The sequence below is a fragment of the Rutidosis leptorrhynchoides genome, chromosome 1, assembly GCF_046630445.1.
Source record: "Rutidosis leptorrhynchoides isolate AG116_Rl617_1_P2 chromosome 1, CSIRO_AGI_Rlap_v1, whole genome shotgun sequence".
In the NCBI taxonomy this organism is placed as follows: domain Eukaryota; kingdom Viridiplantae; phylum Streptophyta; class Magnoliopsida; order Asterales; family Asteraceae; genus Rutidosis; species Rutidosis leptorrhynchoides.
In genome coordinates this window covers 92479173-92492280 of record NC_092333.1, presented here as the reverse complement: position 1 = coordinate 92492280, position 13108 = coordinate 92479173, and positions in this window count along the sequence as shown.

The window sequence follows — 13108 nt, the reverse complement described above, 5'->3', positions numbered from 1 at the left end:
TCTTATCATACGTAAAATTTATATATATATATAATTTATATTTTAATTTTAATTTTAATTCTAATAATAAGGGTATGTTAGCGAATATTGTAAGGGTGTAAGTCGAAATTCTGTCCGTGTAACGCTACGCTATTTTTAATCATTGTAAGTTATGTTCAACCTTTTTATATTAATGTCTCGTAGCTAAGTTATTATTATGCTTATTTAAAACGAAGTAATCATGATGTTGGGCTAATTACTAAAATTGGGTAATTGGGCTTTGTACCATAATTGGGGTTTGGACAAAAGAACGACACTTGTGGAAATTAGACTATGGGCTATTAATGGGCTTTATATTTGTTTAACTAAATGAAAGTTTGTTAATGTTAATATAAAGATTTACAATTGGGCGTCCCTATAAATTACCATATACACTCGATCGGACACGATGGGCGGGGTATTTATATGTACGAATAATCGTTCATTTAACCGGACACGGGAATGGATTAATAGCCACTAGAATAATTAAAACAGGGGTGAAATTACATTCAAGGGTAATTGGTGTAATTGTTAACAAAGTAGTAAAACCTTGGTTTACACGCAGTCGATAACCTGGTGTATTCATTAAACAAAGTATTAAAACCTTGTTACAATTCGAATCCCCAATTAGTTGGAATATTTAACTTCGGGTATAATAATAATTTGACGAGGACACTCGCACTTTATATTTATGACTGATGGACTGTTATGGACAAAAACCAGACGGACATATTAAATAATCCAGGACAAAGGACAATTAACCCATGGGCATAAAACTAAAATCAACACGTCAAACATCATGATTACGGAAGTTTAAATAAGCATAATTCTTTTATTTCATATTTAATTTCCTTTACTTTATATTTAATTGCACTTTTAATTATCGCAATTTTATTTTATCGCACTTTTATTATTCGCAATTTCATTATCGTTATTTACTTTACGCTTTAATTTAAGTCTTGTATTTATTTTATATTTTACATTAGGTTTTAACTGCGACTAAAGTCTTAAAATCGACAAACCGGTCATTAAACGGTAAAAACCCCCTTTATAATAATAATATTACTTATATATATATTTGTATTTTTATAAAAGTAAACTAATATAGCGTTGAGCTTTGTTTAAAGATTTCCCTGTGGAACGAACCGGACTTACTAAAAACTACACTACTGTACGATTAGGTACACTGCCTATAAGTGTTGTAGCAAGGTTTAAGTATATCCATTCTATAAATAAATAAATATCTTGTGTAAAATTGTATCGTATTTAATAGTTTTTCCTAGTAAAATATAAACTATTTTATATACACCTCGCATAACATCAAGGATTTTTGGCGCCGCTGCCGGGGACACTCTTAAACGCCGGAAGCGCAACGCTAATATAAAAAAAAAGAAGATTTTTAATAGTATTTTATTAAAATTCGTTTTTGTAAAAATACGTTTTAATTATTCAAAAATATAAAAAGAAAAACAAAAATATAAGTATTTTTTTAGTATTTTTTTTTTAATATTTAAGTTTTATAAGTTTCTTTATCTTTATTTTAGTTTATAATAATATAAATTTTATTAAATATCTTTTATTTATAGAAAAAAAACAGAAAACAGAAAAAAAAAAAAAAAAAAAACGCGTAAAAATTTCAAACTGCTCCAGATCTGAAATTTGAAACCCCGCGACTCGCGGGGTTTGATGTTTTAAATACCGCAACTCGCGGAGCTTCTCTGACAGGCGACAAAAAACCCTAAACCAGCATTAATTACGGTTTATTAATTAATTATTATTATTATTTAACCCTAATTATTATTATTATTATTAGTTTTATTTTTACTTTTACTTTTTATTTAATTTATGTATTTAGTATTAATTAGTTTTATTAAATTGTAAAATTAGTAGTTTTATTAAATAAATAATATAAAAAATAATATTTTTATAAAAATTGTACTTTTTACAACTTTTTGTATATTTTTATATTTTGTCCCTTTTTAATCATTGTAGCGTAATATTTGTATTTTTAGCTCATATTTAATTTTAAACTTAGTTTTTGCTATAGTTATTTTTACTCCTAGATTTTTAGGCTTTGCCGTAGAATTCCTTAAGTGCTTTTTCTTTAGACTAAGATTTAGGTACTTTAGAATTTTGCGACGCCTTTTTAAGTTTTAGTTTCTTTTTAAGTTATTTCCATTTGGGATTTAGTTTTTCCTGTAAGCTTTAATATTTTTAGACACCTTTTACTATGTATCAATTATCATTCCAATTAGTAATTTCAATTTGCGATTATAATTTTAAGTTAGTTGTAGTAATAAGATTAGGTTAGTTAAGTATTTTTAAGTTGTTATAAGTTTCTTTTATTTTTCCGTCACCTTTTATTTTTCAACCATTTTTTTTTCTTTTTCGACCTTTTGCGACGAACTCTTTTTCTCTCTTATTTCTCGCCATTCTAGTTTTTAGGACTTAGAATTTTTTCTACTTCTTATCTAAATTTCTTAAAATTACGAAAATTTATTTTAAGTGGTTAAATTGATAGACATCAAAATTTTCTGGTTCGTAGTAATAGTTGGATTTGTACGTGGACCGGGTTATTGGAGCCAAACAGTCCTCAATTATATTGAGACCAAACGAATCCTGCCCCTCTGCTGCATCTTTTGGCTATTCAAAACGTGGGCAAAATCAGAAAAGTCTATTAATTGGATAACTTATTATAATTTTTCTTTCCTTTTAAAAACTAATAGGATATTCAGTGAATGCACCGAGCAAGACGTTCATCACCTTTTATACGTTCACCACCTGTAACTAGATCAAGACATTTAGCAAATATAACCGCCGTTGATTTTTCTTTAGAATCGTCATCCAGTCAACCAAGTACTTCAGTTCAAATTTCCGATAATCCATTTTTTGAACCCAACCTCACAATTGAGAATCCAGAGAATATTCAGGAACGGTTCGTAGATCCTGAACCATTAAACTTTCCTCCGGAACCACCAATCATTCAAACAGAGTTTGTTGAGGAACGAACCATTAAATCAGAATCATCTAGTGATACCGATTCAACAAATTCAATTATGGAGAATCTGGAACCTTTAAGTATGGAAGACCGAATGAGAGCTAAACGCACTGGCCAAGGTCACGCAATTACTCATCCAGACATTAATGCGCCATATTATGAAATCAAAGGACAAATTCTACACATGGTGACTAATCAATGCCAATTTAGTGGTGCGCCGAAGGAAGATCCAAATGAACATCTACGTACCTTTAATAGGATCTGCACACTATTTAAAATACGAGAAGTGGAGGATGAACAGATATATCTCATGTTATTTCCCTGGACTTTAAAGGGAGAAGCCAAAGATTGGTTGGAATCGTTACCTGAAGGGGCGATCGATACATGGGACGTTTTAGTTGACAAATTTCTTAAACAATTCTTTCCTGCATCTAAAGCCGTAAGACTTCAAGCAGAAATTGTTACGTTCACACAGAAACCAAATGAAACTCTATATGAGGTGTGGACAAGATATGGAAAGTTATTAAGAGGATGTCCGCAACATGGTTTAGACACCTGTCAAATAGTACAAATATTCTACCAAGGATGCGACATCACTACAAGGAAAGACATAGATATAGCAGCTGGTGGTACTATTATGAAGAAAACCGAAACTGATGCTTACAAAATTATTGATAACACTGCTTCCCACTCGCATGAGTGGCACCAAGAAAAAGATATCGTTAGATCATCTAAAGCAGCTAGAGCCGATTCTAGCCATGACTTAGATTCCATTTCCGCAAAGATAGATGATGTGGAGAGACGAATGGAAAAGATGACTAAGGATATTCACTCAATACGAATTAGTTGTGAGCAGTGTGGAGGACCACATTTGACAAAAGATTGTCTCAGTATTGAATTAACAATGGAACAAAGAGAGAATATTTCATACATAAACCAAAGGCCTGGAAATAATTATCAGAATAATTATCAACCGCCAAGACCGATTTTCAATCAAAACCAGAATTATAACCAAAATATTCCATACAACAACCAACAAGGTCCTAGCAATCAACAAGTATCCAATAATAATTATAATCAGCAAAGACCTAATTTTCAAAACAAACCACCACAACAAACCGATGATAAAAAGCCAAATTTAGAAGATATGATGACGAAGCTAGTTGAAACTCAAACACAGTTTTTCACATCTCAGAAACAAACCAATGAACAAAATGCTCAAGCATTTAGAAATCAACAAGCTTCTATTCAAAATCTGGAATAAGAAGTAAGTAACCTAGCAAGGTTAATAGGTGAAAGAAAACCGGGAAGTCTACCTAGTGATACAAATGCTAACCCCCGGAATGAAACAGCTAAAGCCATTACCACAAGAAGTGGTACAACACTTAAACCACCTGAAATACCTGTAACTTCTGATGAAACTATTCCTACTCCACAAGAACCACAACCTGACCAAGATAAGGAAAAAGAACCGGTAGTTGAAAAGGTTAATGAAGATAACACAGTTAAGGATAAACCTTATGTTAAACCATATCAACCACCACTTCCTTACCCGAGTAAAATGAAGAAAGAGAAACTTGAAGCCGAGCAATCCAAATTCTTGGATATGTTTAAACAGATAAATGTAAATCTTCCTTTCATTGATGTGATTTCAGGAATGCCTAGATATGCTAAATTCTTGAAAGATCTAATCTCAAATAGAAAGAAAATGGAAGAACTCTCGGCTGTTACTATGAATGCTAATTGTTCAGCAGTGCTGTTGAAGCATTGGCAGACTTAGGTGCTAGTATAAATCTAATGCCGTATTCACTATACGCTAAACTAGACCTTGGAGAATTGAAACCAACCAGAATAAGCATACAACTAGCCGATAGATCAATAAAATATCCTAGAGGGATAATGGAGAACATGCTAGTTAAAGTTGGTACTTTAGTATTTCCAGTAGATTTTGTTGTTTTGGACATGGAAGAAGATTCTCAAGTTCCTCTCATATTAGGAAGACCATTCTTAAACACGGCTAAAGCAATGATAGACGTGTTCGGTAAGAAACTGACCCTAAGTATAGAGGATGAGAGTGTTACCTTTTCAGTTGATAGAGCAATGCAACAACCATAATCTGCAGATGATACATGTTATTATATTCAAACTATAGATGCACATGCAGAATTATTAGAAGAATTTCCAGAATTACAAGGAACAGGAGAATGTTCTTTAGGAGAAGGTAATGAACCAATTGATGAAGCTGAAATGTTAGCTACACTTATAGCTAATGGATATGAACCAACAACAGAAGAAATTCAAATGCTAAAAGAAGAAGACAGATATCGATATAAATCATCAATAGAAGAACCTCCGAAATTAGAGTTAAAGCCACTTCCAAACCATTTGGAATACGCTTATTTACATGGTGAATCTGAATTACCTGTAATAATATCGTCTTCTCTTACTGAAAATGAGAAATCACAACTCATTTCTGTGTTGAAAGCTCATAAACCAGCCATTGCATGGAAGATTCATGATATTAAAGGAATAAGTCCTTCGTATTGCACACATAAAATCCTTATGGAAGAGGGTCATAAAACGTATGTGCAACGCCAACGAAGACTAAATCCTAATATGCAAGATGTAGTTAAGAAAGAGATTATTAAACTGCTAGATGCAGGTTTGATATATCCAATCTCTGATAGTCCATGGGTAAGCCCAGTTCAATGCGTACCTAAGAAGGGTGGCATGACTGTCATCACAAATGAGAAAAATGAGCTTATTCCTACTAGGATTGTAACAGGATGGCGTGTATGTATTGATTATAGAAAATTAAATGACGCCACCAGAAAAGATCACTTTCCCTTACCTTTCATAGATCAAATGTTGGAAAGATTAGCCGGAAATAGTTACTATTGTTTTCTAGATGGATTTTCCGGATATTTTCAAATTCCAATAGCACCCGAGGACCAAGAGAAAACCACATTCACGTGCCCTTATGGTACTTTTGCTTACAAAAGAATGCCATTTGGACTTTGCAACGCCCCTGCAACCTTTCAAAGGTGTATGATGGCGATTTTTCATGACATGATAGAAGAATGCATGGAAGTATTCATGGATGACTTTTCAGTCTTCGGTGATACATTTAAATCATGTCTAGTTAATCTGGAACGAATGCTAATTAGATGCGAAAAATCAAATCTAGTACTTAATTGGGAGAAATGCCATTTCATGGTTAAAGAAGGCATCGTTCTTGGACATAAAATTTCAAAAGAAGGAATTGAAGTGGATAGAGCTAAAGTAGATGTAATTGCTAAACTTCCACATCCCACCAATGTTAGAGGAGTTAGGAGTTTTCTAGGGCATGCCGGTTTTTACCGACGTTTCATAAAAGATTTTTCTAAAATTGCCACTCCTATGAATAAACTCCTAGAAAAGGATGCGCCATTCATCTTTTCAGATGAGTGTATCAAATCTTTTAATATTCTTAAAGAGAAACTCACTAATGCACTGATCATGATAACACCAAATTGGAATCTACCATTTGAACTAATGTGCGATGCAAGTAATTTTGCAATGGGAGCCGTTTTAGGACAAAGAATTGAAAAACGATTTCAACCTATATATTATGCTAGTAAGACGTTACAAGGAGCACAAACAAACTATACAACTACTGAAAAAGAACTCCTTGCTATTGTCTTTGTTTTTGACAAATTTCGATCATATCTCGTTCTAGCAAAAACGATGGTCTATACCGACCATTCTGCTCTTAGATACCTATTTTCAAAACAAGATGCTAAACCAAGATTAATCCGTTGGATCTTACTCTTACAAGAGTTTGATATTGAAATCCGAGATAAAAGAGGAGCAGAAAATCTCGCCGCTGATCATCTTTCTCGTCTTGAAAATCCCGAATTAGAAGTTCTAAATGAATCGGCCATACAAGACAACTTTCCTGATGAATATCTATTGAAGATAGATTATAAAGAAATCCCATGGTTTGCAGACTATGCAAACTACTTAGTTTGTGGATTCCTTGAAAAAGGATTATCGTACCAAAGACGAAAGAAATTCTTCAGTGATATAAAACACTATTTCTGGAAAGATCCACATCTGTTTAAAACTTGTCCCGATGGAATAATACGCCGATGTGTATTTGGAGATGAAGCTAGTAAAATTTTAAACCATTGTCACACAGGACCAACAGGAGGGCATTATGGGCCTCAACTAACAGCAAGAAAAGTTTATGAAGCTGGATTCTATTGGCCTACAATTTACAAAGACGCACACCTTCTTTGCAAATCCTGTGATGCATGTCAAAGGGCCGGAAAAATAAGTCAACGTGATGAAATGCCACAAAATGTCATCCAAGTATGTGAAGTATTTGACATTTGGGGTATTGACTTTATGGGTCCATTTCCAAAATCTCATAATAATCTATATATACTCGTAGCCATTGATTATGTATCTAAATGGGCGGAAGCACAAGCTCTCCCAACTAACGATGCACGAGTTGTAGTCAACTTTTTAAAACGTCTTTTTGCAAGGTTTGGAACACCGAAAGCTTTAATAAGTGATCGGGGTACTCATTTCTGTAATAATCAACTTGAGAAAGTTCTTAAAAGATATGGAGTAACTCATAAAATCTCCACCGCATATCATCCACAAACAAGTGGACAAGTTGAAAATACCAACCGAGCTTTAAAACGTATTCTAGAGAAAACCGTAGGATCAAATCCGAAGGAATGTTCCATTAAATTGGAGGATGCACTCTGGGCTTTTAGAACAGCCTACAAAACTCCAATTGGAACCACACCTTTTAGACTTGTTTATGGAAAAGCATGTCATCTTCCAGTAGAAATTGAACACAAAGCATTTTGGGCTTTGAAGACATGTAATCTTGATTTACATGAAGCCGGACGTCTACGATTAAGTCAACTAAATGAATTAGAAGAATTAAGACATGAAGCATACGAAAATTCGTTAATCTATAAAGAAAGAATGAAGAAATGGCATGATAAAAGAATCAGAAGTTCAAAAGAATTTAAAGAAGGAGACAGAGTTCTTCTTTTCAATTCACGATTCAAGCTATTTCCTGGAAAATTGAAATCAAGATGGTCTGGACCATTCATAGTCAAAAGAGTTTTCCCATACGGAATGATAGAATTGATAAATTCAAATGGGATTGAATTTAAAGTTAATGGTCACAGAGTTAAACATTACATACATGGTCCGATGGAAGCCGACAACGAAGTTAATCACAATTTCGACACCACAGCTAACTAAGTGTGGGGAGAATCAAGTCTTTAAAGGATAATATGTATTTCTGTTAGAGTTAGATTGTCTGTTTTCGTGTAGTTCTCGAAAATAGAACCCGAATGGTCTTTCCCTAGCAGACCCTAAAGAACTAGTCTTCTCCCCCCATTCTGAATTTTTATTTTTTTTTAGGTTTTTACGAAATGAAGACTGCCTGTGAACTAAACCATGGTCTAATGCTACACGCTTTGATCACTAAACGTAATAATGACATACTACCGAGTGAAATAGTATCAATAATCAGAGAAAGAATGGACGGAGTTAGAAAAGAATCCAGATGCGAAGATAATAAGTTACAATTTGGTAAAGGAAAATCAAAATCCGCAGCGAAAAGAAGAGCACGACACCTAGAAAGATGTCACAAATGCGGAAAATGGTCACATGGAGGTAAATGTTCAAATAATCAAACCTATTCAAATACCGAATTTGTTACTTTATGCAGAGACGGACCGTTCATATGTTTAGAAGAAAAGACACTGAATGCTCGAGGTTACGCCTATGTAGCCATGGAAAACCAATTAAACCGACTATCTTATGAATGGGATAGATCATATAACTAAGAAATCTATTTCACAGGTATGTCTGTACAGTTTTTATTTTTATTTTTAACCTTTTGATAATAAACGCTAATTTGTTCGCTAAAAAGTATTAAATTGGTATTGAATAAAATTAGGTTTGGCGACCGAAATTATTGATATCATTCAAAAATTTATTACATCACTGCGAAATTTAACGTTTATTCTTAAGGTATAAATATCTTTAATCAATCAAACCAAAATATTTCAAAAATTCGTCATGAGTTAAATTAGGTCTTGGAACCGAAATTACTTTACCGAAAAGAGGGGCGCATATTTTTGATAATATTTGATTGATTAAAGTGGGATAAAAAGACAAAAAGATTTTTAATTTTATTTTTACCATGTTTTTAAAATTAATATATAAATCTTAAATTAATATTGTAAACTTTGTAAAAACAATATATTTAAAATTGTAAATATTTGAAAAATTAATATAAGTTTGATATGAATTTATGAATTTTTAAATTAAGTTTGGTGTAAATTTTTAATTTTTAAAATATTAATTTTTAATTTTATGCATTTCAAATTTTAAGTTTGGTGTGAATTTTTAATAATAATTTTGAATTTTATATTTAAGTTGTGTGAATTTAAAAACAAAAATTTACTTTATCTCATTAAGTTAAGAATATGATTTTTAAATTCGTCGTAAGTTGAAGACTAGGTCTTTGAACCGAAATTGCTTTACCCGAGGGAGGGACGAGAACTTTTATTATCATTATTTTTAATCTTATTGAATTAAAGTATGCCAAAAACATTAAAAAACCCAAAAATCTTAGCTTTTAAAACAATCGCTACAAAAAGACAAATTTTAAAATTTTGTCGAAGGACGGACTAGGACATCGATTCGAAACGACCTCGTCCTAAATAACAAGGGAAACAAAATTTTAAAATTAAGTACTTAATTGTTTTAATAAGTTAATGATTATAAAAAAAAAAACAACTCCGCGAGTCGCGGAGTTTGGAGGGTAAATCCCCGCGACTCGCGGAGGTACCGAAAATCAGAAAAAAAATAAAAAGAGCTGAACGATCAGTACACTCCACAACTAAAAAACACAGCGAATTTCACAGCGAAAAAACCCCGAAAAACCACCCAAAAACACCCCAAAAATCACGATTTTTAACCTTTAATCATCAAATCTTTTGCTAAAATCATGTTGAGAAGGATGCTATCTAAGAATTACTCAAGAAAAACGGTAAATTTCTACACCTAAACACCATTTAATTCGAAATTTGGTGTTCTTGAGCTATTTTTTCCCCAAATTGATTTTGATGCTTTTTAGTGTAATTAGACTTAAATTGTTTATGTATTATGCTTGTATAACCTAGATTGATGCTGTTTAACATGATTAGAAGCCTTAAACTTCAAATTTTGAATAATCTAGGGTTTGTGTTCTTGAGCAAATTTGGGGCTTTTTGATATAAACAGGTTATGGCCGATTTTTGTCATGAATTGTTGCTAAAATAAGTAGTGTAACATGTCTAGGTAGTTAAATGATCCAAACTTTGAGCCTAAACATGATTTTGAGAATTAAAGTGGACTTTTTCAAGTCTAAAATTCATGAACTTGATTTTTGAAAGATAATGCCATTTGAGACTTGTTTAATTGCTAGTAATGATTATTTTGACATGTTATTTGAGTTGAATGTTTATGAACTTGGCGAACATTTTCGTATATGCTTATTTGAAAAAGTGTAGATTTGATAAAAATGTGAAAATGAGCTTAAGTTTGATATAAATTGATAATGTCATTGTAATTATTTTGATTGATGATTTTGCTGACACTAATGCATATTTGGATGCACAAAAATTGTGTTTGATGTGTTTTGCAGAATGAAAGGGGTGAATCTTCATCCCAAGCCCGCAATGCTCCTGCTGAGAATTTGGAACAACAGGAGGTGGATAACTACTACAAGCAGGATGTACCTCATCCAGTCATGACCTTTTCCTATATGCACTTGGAAGATTTGCACCCGAACCTGAGATTTGACAGACTTTGGATAGATTATCCAAAATATCAAAGGGGTTTGCATACTCTTCATTCTAAGGTTGTTGAGGTACCGAGGGTCATAGAATGGGGACCCTTAGAAGCTGTAGAATTGGCCGGGCCAATTAGGGAATTACTTGTACAGAGGTATGGTAATTCTTCTTTTAATGACTGGATATGTTTATTCACCATACGTAGACCTGTATATAAAGTATGGTGTGAAGAATTGTTATGTAGTATAGAGTTGAATGATCGGGTAGCTAGTTTAACCGATCGTTCTTTTATTAGATTTTTGTTAGGCGGTTCGATGCGCCACATGTCTTTACTGGACATGGCTCAGGCTTTACGTATATATACGCCTGAGGAGTTAGCGTCTGCCGATTGTAGAGGATTGATACTAAACGGTAGAAAGATAGATGAAAATTTTGATACACACGGTGTGTGGAGTCAAATGACAAGCCATCACCGTTTCAAAGGGGGAAATTACTCTTATTTGGATATAGATAGAGCCGAATTAAGAGTGATACATAGGTTTTTAGCTAATTCGATTACACAAAGGGGTAAGAACAAAGAAAAAGTAAATGAACAGGATTTGTTTTACCATATGTGTATTCGAGACCCACAAAGCGCTGTAAGTATACCATATTGTGTGGGTTATTATTTATCAGCTATGGTTCGGGGGATACGACCACATAGCATAATAGGAGGTGGTATTTTTATTACTTTGATTGGTGAATATCTCGGTGTGGATATAAGTCGGGGGAGATTATTACTAGAAGAGCCGGAACCCCGCGATACTATAGGTTTAAATGTATACCATGGTGCGAAAGTTTTGAAGAGGCGAAATAACGCCGCAGTACGATACCATGGTAGACATCCACAGGTGGAGAGAAACCAGCAACAAGGTAATGTAGGAGGGGGGAATGAGATGCAAGAAATGCATAGGTTTATAGCTTCTCAGGAATACGAAAATGCTAGACAGAGAGCATTTGAAGATTGGCAAGTTCATCAGAACCAGATCATAGCTCATTGCCAACATATAGGTAGAAACTATATTCCTACACCGAAACCCATCTTCCCTCCTTGGTCTATAGAGATGCAGCCACCATATCCTACGTATGACCCTGCCGAAGCATTCTATAGCACTTATGGTTATGCCTGGAACTCCTATTGGTACCAATATCATCCTTAGTTTACTTATTATTTTTTTTATTTTGTAATTTGTAATTATTGATACGTTTAATACTTTTGTTAATATTGTAATCATTTTTATAATTATCTAACTTTTATTCTTAGATTTTAATAATTTTTTGAATGTGGGGTAATATACCAAACTTCAAAAAATATGTATATATGTTTGCAGTTTATCTTATGTACACAACAGGGTAAAACAACGCATTTTCAAAGACTGACATTAAGTTCAGCAAAAGCAACTAATTTTGACGACAAGATGCAAAATATATGTGAAATAACAACAAGACGGAATGAACAAATGATGTGCACCATTTATCATTCAGCAAACAAACGTCAATATATTTGGAAACTTTGGTAAAATTTAATCATTTTCACACAAATCACCCTCAATAATTTAAATTGTTACTGATTTCTTGCAAATGAGGGCATTGCAAGATCTTAAGTGTGGGAAGGGGTTAAATTCTTTCGGATTTTAAAATTTTTATCTTAAACACTTGGTTACCATTAAAAATACTAGTAAAGCAGTAGTTGTATTAGAATCTAGTGCTCTCTGATAAAAAAGAACAGCCCTAGTCTTATATACTAACTACCCAATTCTAGTAAAATTTTTCAAAATTTTCAATTAAATCAACTAAAAATCATGTTTATACATATTTATGAACGATAAAACTAGGTTTTAACACCGAAATTATTGTTACCTCGGAAAGGACATAAATTGAGAAACAAACTAAAATGTTAAAATTCATTTAAAATGGAATAGAGGACGATAAAAAGGAAAATAAAAGCCAAGTGTGGGAAAATTTACCAAGTTATCTTAACATATGTCACATATATCTGTAACAAATAACTGAAAATACTTTTGCTTTGGACTAAACTAAACTGTTTTACCCAATGAAAGAAAAGAAGAGATGGATCTACACGATGAATCAATTCCATCATTAAAAGGAAGTAAAGTCTTCCGAAAAAGACACGCGCTTCTTGATTTAGGTCATGAAGTTGTCGTCCAGACCAGCTGTAGGTTGACGAAAAATCTAGAAA